At 38.8% G+C, this 16,121-nt stretch overlaps 1 long non-coding RNA gene across 1 annotated transcript in view; it reads right to left on the reverse strand.

The window, feature by feature from the left end:
- Positions 1-16,121, reverse strand: part of LOC101750610 — a 478,463-nt gene that overhangs the window by 250,210 nt on the left and 212,132 nt on the right. Inside the window, exon 7 of the long non-coding RNA XR_006939090.1 lies at positions 417-591. This is a non-coding gene — a long non-coding RNA (uncharacterized LOC101750610). The remainder of the gene's footprint in view (positions 1-416; positions 592-16,121) is intronic.

The raw sequence follows: 16,121 nt of genomic DNA on the forward strand, positions 1-16,121 counted from the left end.
AAATTGAATGTGATGGACTTCTCCAAATGTGAGCCTCTAAAATGAGATGAAATACTTTTTAATAGACGTTCTTTAAGCCACACATTATTTGAAGTGCTACACAAGATTCATCCTCAAAACCCTGGAGGAATTGCATATGCTTTCTGCATATTACTTAGAGCTTTGCATTAGCATATGTTACCTATTTCAGTACCATATCAAAAGGCAAATGCAAACTGCCGGAAGGCTTCGGAATGACATTGGTCCAATTCTTTTTTTTTTTTTCTTTCCAACTTCTGATATTTTAGAAATTGTCTACAACTGAACCACAGACTGCACTACAAGGTAACTCAGTATGCAAACAGTTTCTGTTTCAAGATTAAAACACCTAACAAATCTATAGCCAGATGTTTTACCAGAGCAGGTAACGTTTTTACCTCATTATTTTAACTCAGCAACTGCTTCTTGTTTGGTTGGTTTATTGCCTAATCTGCAGCTTTGGATCCTAGAGTCGCTCAGGCAAATTTCCGCTAATCAAATCCTTGATAATTAACAGAGCTGGTGTTCTGGGGACAAGTCAGTTGCTTCCAGTTTCTTCCTTCAGTACACAAGCTGAAAATCAAGACACTCAAATTAATCAAGTCACCAGGGTCAATCCAAGCATATCACAGAATCATAAGGGTTGAAAGGAGCCTCTTGGAGATCACCTAGTCCAACCTCCTGCTAAAGCAGGTTCCCTGAAGTAGGGAAATGTAAGAAAAAATATCACATTAAAGAAAGGTTACATAGGTCCCTTCCATTCTGGAACTGCAAAATAAGAATGCCCATAAAGAGCACGGAAGGGTTATACACAGTTCAAAAATGCATCATTGTGAATAATAAGGAAAAAGAAAACCCTTTGACCTGGCATCTCTGTGAGCCTTAGCAGAAATATTGTGAGAACGAGCATTCCAACACTGAAGTACTCCAGTTATGCACTTTCAGCATGTTCTTGTGTTTTGACAAAATGTAAGTTGATGGCACCAAGGACATTTCTACCTCTCAGAATGGTTACTAAAATAATTTTGCCCAGCACAAACCACTAGGAAATACAGTCCATAAATGGGCTTGACAAACAAGCCTAGGATGATCTTTTACCCTCTCCTTTCACCTAATGAAAAAGAGACAAAAGACTCAGAGCAGGAGGTTGCTGAGATGTGCACAGCATTTGACTGTCTGGGCCAAAATCTGTTTTCACTTGCACAGCTAAGCACAGCAGTTCTTACCCTAAATCTCAGGTGATTCCCTTGAAGTCACTGCAGTGTGAGACATTTGCAAATGGGGGTGTTTTTCTTTACTTGAGAAGAAAAAAGGAGGGAAACAAGTAACATCACAAATGAAAACCACATACATTTTATACATATTCAATGAATTCAGTTTGCAAAAGCACTTCAGCTTCTGCTGCCTATGTTTAAATATGTCATGGCTAGAGAAAATCAATAGCTTTCGGTTTATCCCGTTCTTATTTATAACAGCTTATTACATTTTAATTAGCCCAACAGTTCTGTTGGATTTACAAGCAAAATGTACCAAAAGCTCATGTAAGCAATTGGTAAGTTGTTAATGAACTGTGATCAGACATTATAGAAGAGAATATTGGATTTCTCCATTTTGGACACGCTGACACTCGGCTACCTTTGGATTCTAAATCACAGATTTATTTCCAGATTTTCTGTACTCAGTCATCATTCCTGCTTAATAATGGAAATCCCACATGATCTGCAAGCATCATTAGAAACTGATTTTCCCCAAACACCTCCCCCAGCAATGTCATCCAATGCAATTAATTACAAACAATAATCACAAAGAGTAGAGAGAGATGGAAGGAAAACAGGCATAAAGAAATTAGAAGCATCAACATCTGCAACTAATATGAACGAAGGAAAAATTTGTGCAAAAACAATTATAGGACCTATGCTAAAGTACACTGAAATCAAAAGGAGTCTTTCTTCAAGGTCAGATACTATCACACCAATTCTAATTCCTAATTCCAAGACATCTACATTAAGCATAATGACAGTATATGGTACCAATCTGTCAATGCCATGTGCATCTCTCACCTTTGAGGGTTTCTGCATGGTTGGTATTTCCAATAAGAAAATAATCACAGGTCGGAACCCCAATTATATGCCACATGGCAGGAATTTTAACAACCTAAATTTTAATAGGAAAGGGGAAGTAAATGTTATTTTCTAGTCGGGACATCAGTATCAATATTCTGCACCCTAAGGTGCTGAGAGAGCTGAGTGATGTGATTGCCAAGCCACTCTCCATCATCCTTCAACAGTCCTGTCTAACCAGGGTTGTCCCGGTGGACTGGAGACTGGCAAATGTGACAACCATCTTAAGAATGGGCCGGAAAGATGATCCTGGTAGCTGCAGACCTATCAGTCTCACCTCGCTGCCAGGGAAGGTTATGGAGCAGATAATTGCAGGAGCCATCATGGATCAGTTAAAGGTCAACCAGGGGATCAGGCCCAGTCAGTATGGGTTCATGAATGGTAGATCCTGCTTGACAAAACCTGACTTCATTCTATGACAAGGTGACCCTCTTAGTAGATGAAGGTAAGGCTGTTGATGCGGTCTACATGGACTTCAGTAAAGACTTTGACACTGTCTCCGACAGCATCCTCATAGAGAAGTCGGCTGCCCATGGTTTAGATGGGCATACGCCCTGATGGGTGGAACACTGGCTGGATGGCTGGGCCCAAAGAGTTGTGGTCAATGGAGTTAAATCCAGTTGGCGGCCGGTCATGAGCGGTGTCCCCCACGGCTTGGTACTGGGGCCACTCTTATTCAACATCATTACTGATGATCCTGATGAGGGGATTGAGTGCACCCTCAGTAACTTTGCAGATAACACCAAGCTGGGAGGGAGTGTTGATCTGCCAGAGGGGAGAAGGGCACTACAGAGGGACCCGTATAGACTGGATCAATGGGCCAAGGTTAACTGTAAGAGTTTTGATAGGGCCAAGTGTCGGGTCCTGCATTTTGGTCACAACAACCCCAGGCAACCCTACAGGCTTGGGGAGGAGTGGCTGGAAAGCTGCCTGATGGAAACAGACCTTGATGTACTGATGGGCAGTCAGCTGAATATGAGCCAGCAGTGTGCCCAGGTGGCCAAGAAGGCCAATGGCGTCCTGGCTTGTATCAGGAACAGTGTGGTGAGCAGGACTAGGGAAGTAATCCTGCCCCTGTACTCGGCATTGGTGAGGCCCCACCTCAAGTACTGTGTTCAGTTTTGGGCACCTCAATACAGAAAGGACATTGAGATGCTGGAGCAGGTCCAAAGAAGGTCAACAAGGCTTGTGAAGGGCTTGAAGAATATGCTGTAGAAGAAGAGACTGAAGGAACCGGGGCTGTTTAGTATGGGGAAGAGGATGCTGAGGGGAGACCTTATTGTTCTCTTCAAATACCTGAAAGGTGATTGCAGTGAGCATGGGATTGATCTCTTCTCACTGATGACAAGTGACAGGATAAGGAAAAATGGCTTCAAGTTGCACCAGGGGAGGTTTAGGTTGGATATCAGGATGGACTTCTTTACAGAAAGGGTGGTTAAACACTGGAATAGGCTCCCTGGGGAGATGGTTGAGTCACCATCCCTGGATGTGTTTAAAAACCATTTAGATGCAGTGCTCAGGGACATGATTTAGTGGAGGGCTGTTAGAGTTAGGGTAGTATGGTCAGGTTCCAGTTGAACTTGATGATCTTTAAGGTCTTTTCCAACCTGAGCAGTTCTATGATACTATGATTCTATCAGTTTACAGTAAACTAAAGAGAAAACCTGAAAGCTATTCCTCTGATGGCTCCAAAGTATCTGTCTAAATTATCTGTTCATGTGCATTTGAAATAACTTTCAGAAGAACTGATTTACCAGCCCGCAGTATGAGTTCAGTCGTGTGTCTGATGTGGATTTGTGACACTTAAAAACAATTGTATTCCTGCGGGATAACCTGGTTCTTCATAACATGTCCTATCAGCATCATGTTCCTTTCTAAGAGTCATCACTCTTCTCTCCCACTAGCCAGGATTGCAATGCTGTTTACTGACCGATCCTACGAATGTGTTACTAAGCTTAATTAGTTAATATTTCTTCAGTGCTATATAAATTCTAAACAGTAGTTTTAAGACTGATGTGAAAGCTGTAATTTGCTGGCTAATACTAAATTTCTGCAAGAGCTGTTGCATATGCAAAAGATGTTCTGCTCTCTACTCCTAGATCTGTGGTTGTCACAGTGATTAAAACTCCATGTTTCCTAAACAATTAACTAACAAAGTCTATTAAATCTCATTTTATTACTTTGAATGGATTGCGATGGTACAATAATCCAACTCAGAAGCGAGAGAGAATTTACATATCTTTTTCAGAAAATGGATGAGACATAAAATGAACAACATGGTGGATCAAACCAAATCCTAGCATGTTCTCAGTCGCTTTTGCATTTGATTTTCTCTGCTGTACTATAAACAAGTTCTAGCAGTGATAGACTCAGATTATGTAGAAACTAAAGAGAGAGAAAGCTCTGTAGCCTTCCAAAACAATTCACTTAAACAGAATACACACTTATCACTCAGCATGTTTTGACAAATTCAAATGTGCTATCAGCTCAAATGTTTATTTCCTTTGACTAGTAGTGCTGCAGACAGTACTGCATGTTGTGTGCCCCATGCTGAAACTTCAATTCAATTTTGTGGTTTGGAAAGTTTTTCTGTTCGTATTTCAAATGGAATGTATGACCTGCAATTCATTTATATTTCCTGTGTAATTAGTAGCTGGCAAGTAAAACAAATTAGGTGCTTGATAAACACACACAATTATATTTTCAAAGCAGTTGTATTTATGCTTGGAAGGAAGGACAGTTTTATGAATGTGTAATCAAGGATGTAGAATTGGAAAGAAAACAAAATAGAGCATAGTTAATTCGGTGGTAGCGACAAATTAACACTATGCCAAGCCCCCTGCACATGCACTGCCCTGATAAACTTGTTATTGGCAAAGGCTCACTCCAAGAGGAGCTTGGTAATCCTTCTTCTGTGTTTGTTCTTTATTACTCCTTTGAGAAAATGTTGTTTATAAAATAAAGATCTGCACAAGCAAAGATAACAGAGTCCCCATTTCCTGCCTAACCTGTTTAATAGCTAACAAGCTGGGAATATATTGTGCCTTCTTTCTATTTCCTTTATATATTTGTGTACAGGTGTGTGCTGCACACCAGTGATTACCAAGCATTCACGAGCAGATGTGCCTCCAAATGAAAGATGAAGCTGAACTGAAAGTTTGTTTGAAATGCAAGTAAAACCTGGCAGATGGCGGTGTCCAGAAATAGCACCACTTATACTGAATTTTTTGTGCAGCTCCTGCTCCTGAGCACCAGTGAGAACAGGGGGAAGACGGCTCAGCAGTGATCTATCTGTAAGGGTAAAAGGAAGAAGAAAAGGCAGTTTTAGGGCCAAGGAGACCATTGTGCAGGTAAGAAGAGGAAAATTAGCTTCAGTTGTCAACATCTTAAAAAAAATTGAGAGAAACTTAAAGAAGGATCAGTTATCCAAAAAAAAAAAAAAAAAGGAATTCGGAATATTAGAATATTTATGAGGAATATTTATGAGTTTATTCATAAAGGAAAAGGAGCAAAAGGATGTGGATGTGGAAAAAAGAGCCATTTAGAAAAAAGGAAGGCAAAAACTCACCAGCTGTTGGCATCAAACAAATTGGGAATGAATATCCTAAAAGTTTTTGACATACTGTGAGAAGTCAACTATACGCTGAAAGAGATGGATATCTGCACTTCCAAAGAGATACTAGGGGAAAAGCATATGCTTTTCACTAATACCAATATGAGAAGAGGAGGAACCCGAGATAAAACATGTAATCTCCGTGCCGGGTAGCTCTGTGAATTACAGCATGGTTTTGGGGCACAATGAAGTGCAGAAGAAGCAGCTCGAGATAGGCACTTTCTCTCAGCACCACACACCACGTGCCCACAGGGGGCACAGAACACAGCTAGTATGTTTCCCTTACACAGCCTGTTTGGGGTTGGCTGTGCCTTTGAGCAATTGTTCGAGCTGATTTTTTTCAGAAACTGCTCAAAGCTGAATTCGAGAGTAAATGTCATCCGAAGTTATTCAGCTCCTGGCCAACACATACACTCTCCCTTTAGTGATGGGAAATACCTCTGAGCATCACTGTGGTCTTATAAGAGCATTTTGCCTTTGTGAGGGAATCATCCTTTTGCTCTCAATGTCTTTATGCGTAGCACCCCTCCATAAGGCTTCGGTAAGGCTCAATAAAAAGGTCTGAAACTATCTGAATCACTTTTCAAAATGGAGTCTGTCTTAATGGTATCACATATACATACAGAGAAAAACACACAGCCAATTCCAGGCTGACTGAATGGCACTGAACGAATCCTATTGCTGCATTCATTGCAGAGAGGCTTGAAGAAAGGAGCTGTTCTCCAGTCATTGCGCTATGCTCAAGGTAAAAAAAAATATGAATCTAATGTGACAGAGTAATCAGAAACTGCAAATTAAAATTGTATATGGATGTAGGAATAACTTGAACACTCTACTTCAGGAATGATGATTTCACTTAGTATTGCTTTCTGACTGCAAGTGATGTCAGATAACTCAGTAGCCTGAGATAAGCAAAGCCATTGGTCAGATTACTCTGATGACCTTAAAGAGATCCCTAATCACACTGCAACTATTCTGCACTTTCTTTAGAGAAAGCTGACGACCTTCCCTCCCTGACAGAAGTTGTTACGGATGATTCAGATGAGTTGTTCATGACAACCATTTAGCAAAAACCTTCTAATGTGACTCACTTCAGGATGAATCATTTACTTTTTCATCATTTTAAAACAAACTTCCCCATGTGAAATAAAGATTTGTTGAAAAGACAATTTACAAACGCAAAAACATATATTTTATTAGCAGCAGAATTGTTGCTTGGCCAAAATAAAGCTGTTATGAGCAATTTCCATCTATCTGTAGCCTTGTAAGCAAAACCCATTCTCAATAGCATGCTGAATACAATAACATCAAATATTCTGCAGCATGGGTGGGTTGCTGAGAGATGCTGCAGATTTCTGCAGTGTTATCCAAAATTTCTAGCTTTCCCAAAACTGTGATCATTGTACTGTATTCAGTCACCAAGTAAAGTTTAGCTGCAATTAAGTAAAAAACTTGCGGAAAGTTTTGGGGGGTTCTTCTTCTTTTATCAACAGATTGCCCTTAAAAGTTACTATACACATCTTGCATAGCAACTGAGATCTTCCTCGGCAGTGAATATTTGTTCTGCTAAGAACTGTAGGCTTTTCAAACTTGGGAATTATTGAGATCTACTGATTGAAGAACTGTAGATAACACCTGAGGTCTAAGATTTCTTGAAATGTCCCCAGAAGACCAGAATTTTGTCTGGCTCTTAACATGGAGCTACACTGGAAGATACACGAGTAATGCCTTTCTACATTCAACCAGATGCAGCAGCTGTGTGGAAGAGTCAACACACTTCTAATCAAAGGGATCCCACAAGACTGGGAAATTTCACTCACATTTCAGCTCCTTGAGAGCCAAGATCTATGATTCCCACATGAATAATCACACACATTATCAGGACTCTGTACAGACCAAAACCAAAGAAAGTTGTCTTTATTGGTGCTATACTGATGGACTTCTGGGTCAATAGTATGGATTAATGGGCCTGTGCTAACTAGAGAGAAGCTAAACAGACAGCCCTAGGTTGAGGGAGGAAATTAAATTACTACTTACAGTCAATTAACAATAGGAATGTGACAGGAACACTGAAACCAAGGGAATACAAAGTCAAATTTGAAGCTCTGTCCTCATCTAACGCTTCTTTCCCAAAGGATACATGACTGCAAAGCAGCAGCAGATTTTACAAGTTTGGACATGCTTGCTCTGCAGTTGTTAAGTCTCCAGAGGGAAGTGAGGATACTCTTCCAGAAGCCCACAGTTTCCTTATCACTGGAGGTTAGAACTGTGTTGCCCAAACAGAAGATCAGGAGACTTCTGAAGACTCCAAAAGAAACGTCAGCTATGAAGAAACCTCTCACAGACATAATCATTTTCATTTATGTGTTGCTATTGTAAAATAAATAGGTAACCTGGTGGTGTGAAATGTACAGATCCATACAATCAGTCATTCCAAATGAATATTTGAGTGTACAAGAAAGGGCAAAATCTGTTCTCCATTAGACATAACCTAGTGATTTGTATGTACCCAGTAAAGCAAGACTGACTAATGCATTACTATAATGAACTTGTTGGGAAGATGAGAAGCTGTGGGTTAAACTCTCTGCTGCATTTGTGTCATTGTAGTGGTTTCACAGCATTTCAGTGTGTCTTCTTTTTTCACAAAAACTGGTTTTTAACTCTTTCATGATCTTCTATTAAGAAAGCACAGAATTTTGTCCACATTCCCACAGGGGGCAAACTTTGACCTTAAATAAATCTCTCTACTGAGAACACAGTTACACTTCCATGATGTACCTATAGATGAAAGAAGCACACAAAAAATCTGATACCTATGAATGATGTGGAAGATAAAAATTAGTACAGGTTCTGGAGAGCAAAACTATTCAGCTACTTCATAACAGCTATTAAAGGGAAATGTTCTTTCTTATTTCAAAAATATTCTCAAGTAAAACTTGTTTTTTGCCCCCAGCAGCTTGTTTCCTCTTAAGCCTGTTATACAAAGTGCTGTCTATGATTATGCTATTTTTCTCACTATCTGCAATACACAGGCTGATGGCCTGAAGCAAAAGAAAAGATGATGAAGGTGTTTCAAACATTCTCCCCGATGATCAGAAAAACTGAGCAATGGAAAAGTACAACGCTGCCTAGCAAGTGAGACACCAAAGACACTCATGAATACAATGAGATAACAAAGATAATTTTATCTTGTCCACAGATAAATGGTTGACTTAATCAAAAGCAAAATTATACATCTGTGTTCATTTCTGATTTCACCTGCACCAAAGATTCAGGCATCCTTGTGCATGCAGTGCCTCTCCAAATCTTTAATATAATCAACCACAATCAGCTTTATGTCAAAATCAAAATGTTTACCTCATTTTTTCTCTCATTTCCTCCCTCCCTAACCTATCAGTCTCCTGCCTCCCAAGCACAGCTGGTGTAATACCTATGACCCAATCCATAGGTTGTACGGTAGTCATAAATTTAGATATTGTACAAGAGCAATACTGCTATTACAACTTAACGTTAAATGAACCCTTAGTGCTAGCACTCTCCTTTATTTTGTGCCATGCACTTATTTATCTGTAAAGAGGTACCTTGAAAAAAAAAACCATAGGAAATTCTATCGCACTTCAACTTTCTGTTCACTTGGACATATTAAAGTAGCCTAAAGTAGTGGAGCCTAAGAAGTGCAGTGGGAAATAATTCAGTGTGCATTGATTTCTAATCTAGAAATACAGCTGTTTTCACCCTGTATCATAATGTTAAAATACATAATTTCAAAATGCTGTATTTTATTACTATTCCTCTCTGTTCCTTCACAACTCTACTCTTCAAGCATCTGCAGAGTCCCATCTGGCATGTGGAACCACCAACCTGTGGGATTCTGGCAGACAAATCCATGTTTGTTAAGTCTCCTCAGCAGTCAAGGCTCACCCATAGCAGGGTACAGGTTAAAAACCTTGTGTGCAACAGAAATGCACTGGTAATGTTTGCAGCTGCAAGCCAACATTCCACCTGTGACAGGGCGTGACATCCTTAAACTTTCTAAACTCTCAAATTCAACAGAATTTCTTATTTTTCTCTTCTGAATATTGATAAATAAGAATCTAGTACAACATCTGTGGACCTGCTGCACTACCCTAACTATACACAGATGGTCCACACCTGATGGTACTGCTCTTATCTGTTGGTAACACAGCACAGTGGTACATTCATTCCACCAATGGACAACTAAGCCCTACAACTAAGCCCCATCTGAATCATTTCTATCAAACTGAAATTTCTGAGGGAATCAAAATATTTTATTAAAGTCTTCATAGGCTAAATGCTAACAGCCCTAGCTCTCTTTCTTGCTGAGTTCCCCTGGGGAAGAATAAAAGTGCCAATTGAGCTGACTAGCCTTTGTTTTCAGAAGCTGACAATATCAAAGAGGGCTGTAGATAGTGGCTGTAATCCTACAATACAAGATTTTTTGATGTTCTGCTCTAAGTGAAATGGATGCCTAAGTTATTAGTGCATGTAATAGTTGCCCCTTGGATTGAACTATGTAATTAATAAAGAAATATGAACTCACTAAATTGAATGCTAAATAGCACCAGCATAAGGCTCAATACTAATGCTGCGTTCATTAAACATCAAGAGGAATAAAAGAATATACCGAAGCCCTTTGATTCTTTAACTACTATTACTCCCTTAGTGTTAATAACATACATGATGGCGTACACACTGAATTTGTTCTCCTTGTATTATACACTTTAATATATCTCTATTAATACAGTAAGTATCATTATTTACTTTAGAGTAGATTTATAAATAGCAATGTTGTCTGATGGACCTGAAGAAGGTCTGGTAGAAACTATCTTGCAGAACAGAGGCAAAGCCATGCCATTTATGCAAGTGCCTCACGTATCCCAAACCACTCTGAAAATAGAAATTCAGATTTTATTACAACTCTCTCACTGTATAATAAGTTCACCTGCCTAATTCATTAAAAAATGTCTAATCCAACATCCTGAAATTAGTGCCTTAGAGAATTTGAACACTGCTTTTGGAACAGCAATGAAAATCTACTTGGACACTACACTTTGCATATTCGATACAGGGAAAGGAAATGGATTTATGAGTGAAATATCATTTCTTATGAAAAATGCCCTAAAAGAAGAATGAATCTTTTCCGTACATCATTCATGATTCTCTAAATTTGGAGTTGTCAGTGCTAGCAGCCTACCTAGACTCACATCAGAATCTGAATTCATTGACATCTCTTCACAGAAATCTGACAAGAAGCCAATGGGATCAGCGTTTGTGTATTAAACTGAAAGACAATACTCAAGAATAGATGAAAATAAAAGAAAATGCAGAGATTTAGGGGACGTGCCTGGAGAAGCAGAGCAGTTATGTCTTCCAGTGGTCTGGAGATGTTTACTATTTTTTTACTTAAGAAACTTCAGAAAATTTAACAGAGTAAATAAAAATATTGCAATTTTTAAGTGGAACGTGTAGAATGTTGAATGTCATGATTGAGTTTAAAAGCACAAATGTTTAGATAGAACTTCCATAGTTTCATCTTTTAAGGCAGCATCTGCCAGTTTCCATAGACAGACTTTGTGCCAGAGAACAATATGTTGTCTGCTTCAGGGAACACAGCTAAACCCATTTCCTTTATTCTACAGTAATATTTTGTGAAACAGCAATATTACTCCATGTGTATGTGGAGTAATATGTGTCATACATTACTTTTTACTTTTTTTTTTTTTAGACCTTTATTAGTAATTAGCAATTAGCTTCCTCAGTTATGGAGTGCTCGTATTCAAAAAGAAAATAGGACTAGCTCCATACATAACACACTTATTCATTATAAGCCAATTAAAAATATTAGACTCAAAGCTTTTCTTTACTTAATCTATTTACTAACACTGGGCACGAATGAAAACTGAGAAAGCTGTTGATTGTTCTGCTGTGTGCATGAAGGGATCATCCTCAAGTGCCATAGTTAACACATTTCAGACTAGTAGATCCCATGGGATGAAGCTGTTTCCTAAAATTAAAAAGGAGGTGGTGATTGTTTTAATTAATCTGCTGATACTAAAAAATCTAAAGATATTAATCGCCTGTCTCTAAAGGGGTGTAAGAGTTTTTGCTTTTAGCACAAGAATTCTTCCTAAACGACATTTCTAATATGTATGCTTTGCCCAAAGAAGGACAGTTAAAATGCTCTGTTAATGAGTGACTAGATTTTCACAAAAACTCAATCTCAGATAAAACTGAGGCGGTAAAACAAAGGGAACCTTTCAGAGTGTGTTTGCTGCAGGTTGCTCTCCCCTATCTAAAATACTATGGCAGTCAGAGCCACTGTGTCACAGCAGCAATGGAGGGCAGCAGAGGAAGACAAAATAATTTGCCCACCTTGACTGGTCAGGGAATTAAAAGAAGAATGAGTGAAAAATATATGAGCATTAATTTACCAAAAAAAATTGCTTCATAAAAGGGTATTTAAACAATATACAACTCATCTCACTTCTTAGCTTTCAACAAGGAGACCTTTAACCCACTACATATAATTAAAGCTAATAGATATATATTGTAATTAAGTGAACTTAATTACACGTGTTCCCTAGTGGTAGTTACCAGCGACAACTACCAACGTGATAAGGTCGATAAGACCAACACGGAAAAATGTGACATTTGTCAGAGCTAAGGGATGGGTTCAGCAAATTCAGTGAAAATGTGAGGTTCCAAAAGAAATGTACAAATAGGAGGTACTTCCCACAGAACTAGAAGGACCACACAGAGAGAAGTGTATATCAAAAGTCAATTCTTGGCGATCTAACCTATGGTTTTCTTGTCACTGCCTTCCTTCTTGAGGTCTATTAGAATGGTGAATTCTTAGCCTGGTTCTTGAAGAAAAGAGGCATATGTTGTGCTGCCTGGCCATCTGTTAGTTTGCTATTTTCCCTCAAGCATGTTTTGAACCTGTTGAACAATTTCAGCCAATTTGACAGAAGGCTAAAGGTCTCAGTCGTACAAATGTCTGTGCATTTCATGAAAAGCAAGAGCAATGAGAGGAGAAAAACTCAGCTTACTGCTGCAGTGTGGCTGGCCAGGCTGGCACCTCCCAGGGCACGCTGCCCCCAGGACTTGGACAAGCAGGGCTATGATGGGGGCTGTGTGTCGAGGAGGGGAGATATAGGCATGCTGAAGTTCTGCACAAATCCACCAGAAACTGTTTCTTCAGCAGTAGAAAAAGCATCAAACCACAGTGAGATCTCCAGGCTTTAGCCAAAAATCAGTCAGTATGCTCAGAAAGATATTTCAACTTGTAGGGAGGTTTTTCACTCCCAAAAGCTTACAATTCAAGATAGAAATCAGAGAATTGGGGCACATTGCTGGTAGGAGTGGAAAGAGAACCAAAGACTCAGCTAGTGCAAACATTTCAGATCTACACACTGCAACTGAACACAGAAGACCACATTGGGTAATAGTTCAGAGTTCCCAAACACCAAATTTTCCATCTGATATCATCTCTGGTTTCAGTCTGTAGACATTGGAGATTCTAAGTTAGTCAGCAGGATACAAAAACCTATCACCTTCTTTGTTTGGTGGTTGCATGCCAGTTTTCCAGGTGAGAACATTATAACTTCTTACTAGGTCTACCCAAACATTAGTTTAGCCTTAGTATAAGTCTGTCACCAGCTGTGACTGGGCAGGAAGAAGAATATAACAGAAAGGAGCAAAACTCCCACTTGTGCATGTACTGAAAGGTTGCAGGTATCTATTTAGGTCTTCTTGAGCCAGTGGCTGTAACCAGGCAATTGCATTTAGTCACTATTGCTGTGTGTGCCTACACCCTATTAATCTGCCAGATCCTTTCTTACATCTATGTACAGTTTTGTACTCCAAAGCTTCCAGAAATCATGGATTTTGCGGCTAAGTATGTACAAAAAGTACATCTTTTCATTTGTTTAACTCTTCTACCTAACAGCTTGAGAGACTTCTAGTTTTCTGCCACAGGAAACAACAAATGTTTGTGATCTACGTGCCATAGAATCATAGAATGTCTTGGGTTGGAATGGATCCCAAGACATCCTATGTGAATTTATAGATATCATTCCCCTCAGTCATCTTCCTTCTAGACTGAAGAATCCTGGCCCCTTGGTTCCTTCCTAATGAGAAACCTTCCAGTGCTTCCGACCAACCACATTAGCCTGCCTTCTCCTTGTGTTTTCAGTGCTGGCTATATCATGGCTCTGAAGGCAGAGCCGGAAGCACAAATCAAGATATGGGCAAGTGGGGAATATTCAATGGTGTAGTGTTGTTCTCAGCTTTGCTCTCATTTCCTACACTAGTAATGCTTCAAATCCTAATTTATTGCTAAGAAATTGACTGATTCTTTAGAGAGATGCCCACAATTACTCTGAGATTTGTTCCCTGAACAATAATAGAGGATTTGGAGTCCACTCTTATGTATCTATAGCTCTGTTTATTTGTCCCATGTGCATTAATTTTCGAAACACTAAATTTTATATCATTTTTTTCTTTCCATCATTGAGTATAATGTTTCTGCCTTATTATTTCCATCTTTCTTCCACTATCTCATTTTTTGCTAACATACCTTCTAAATCTTTCCCATATTTCAAATTCAAAAGCATATACCCCCATTTCTATATCCTGGTGACATGCACCCGCAAGTTTTACCAGTGTCCCTGGACACTATATTAGATTGGAAGTTTGACATTACCAAGGAAAACGTTAAATCAGTTGTAATAGGACATATTTAATGTCAAATTGATTATGTTAATTTTCCTGTTTAGAAGTTCAGTAACATTGTCAGTGCTTTCATCTGCATCATTCTGCATCAGAGGTCAGTGATTATGTGTGCCTCACAGATAAATATAATGCCTCTGTCTTTACATAATGGATATTTTGAAAATATTTCCTGAAGTCTATTGCTCACTATCAACACCATGTGGAATTATCAAGATGATTTGTAACATGATTAGAAAGTCTTAAATACTGTTTTGTGCAACTAAGATGCACTGTGACAATATTTGAGTGGGTACAATGAGTCATCCATATTTTGATTTCATGAAAGGAGGACTGCATAACAAAGTGTGAGGCAGCAGTCTCGTTGACAGTACAGTCACATACTGCCTCCCTCATTGAAAATACAGTCACATGCCATTATGCTACTTTTTATACAATGATATCCACCTATTCTTAGCAAGCACCATGTTGAATGCAAGTGGAATAAAGTATGGTATGACTGCCTCTTCTGCTATTTCAGACAGATACACAGTGAAAGTCAGTGTTTTCATAGACGGCATGTTTAGGGAGAAGTGTATTACATTAGGAATCACAAGTGCTCTATTTAACCTAGGCTGCATGGTTACCTAACCACTGCAGTAACTAGAAGTGTGCTGTTCAGTAGCACAATTTTTACCAGCAAATATATAAGAAAAAAATCTATTTTCCATCTCTGCATGTAGCTATTTTTAGAGTGTGAATTTTTTCTTCTAGTTTTTCAAGCCAATTGACCATTCTAATTTGATTGAATGAATTCTGCCATGTTGCATCATGGTATAGGAAATAATTTAACCAAAGAGAGTATTTTAAAGAACTCTGAACATATTGTCATTACCATTAAAAGAAAAATCCTATTTCTTTAAAGCAAATACTGAATGCGTACTGGAGCTATGGCTGACTATTTTAAGGAATGTGAGAAGAAAAGACCTTTCTGTACTTCAGTCCTAAAACAGCAGTAAAAAGTACATCAGAATCATTCTCTCTCTAGTACTTCAATAGAATATTCAATACCTTTATCTCTGAGGAGCTCCAATCTCCAACAACAGGAAAAAAAAATATGGATCTGATACTTGCATCTGTTTACTTAGATATGAATTTAAAGAAAAAGAGAAGTCTGGAAGGGATGGTCGGAGGTCATACAGTCCATCTCCTCGCCTCACAGCAGATTCAAATATCTCTGTACCATTTCTGACAGATGTTTGTCAAGCATGACCAGAGATTAACATGGCATTAACTGTCCAGGAAATTTATTTCAGTACTTGTACTTAAAATGGTTGTATGGAAGTGTTTTTTAACTGAAATGTAGAGAAAGTTGATAGGAGTAGAATGTACAGTTCAACGTAACGCTTCTCCTATGAGCAAAGCCAGAACAGTTCTGTACCCTCCAGCAAAGTACAGGACAAACATCAACAAAATGCCAGTGGGAAGCATCAAATAAAAGTTGCAACAAAGATATGCTAAATTTGAACCTAAGAATAAGCAACCAGAACAAATACATACAGTCTGTTTGCTAAAGAAAGCTCAGAATGAATTTTGATAAGTAAATTAAACATATCAACAAGGAACAGAATCGCCACGGA

The sequence above is a fragment of the Gallus gallus genome, chromosome 4 (assembly GCF_016699485.2).
Source record: "Gallus gallus isolate bGalGal1 chromosome 4, bGalGal1.mat.broiler.GRCg7b, whole genome shotgun sequence".
In the NCBI taxonomy this organism is placed as follows: domain Eukaryota; kingdom Metazoa; phylum Chordata; class Aves; order Galliformes; family Phasianidae; genus Gallus; species Gallus gallus.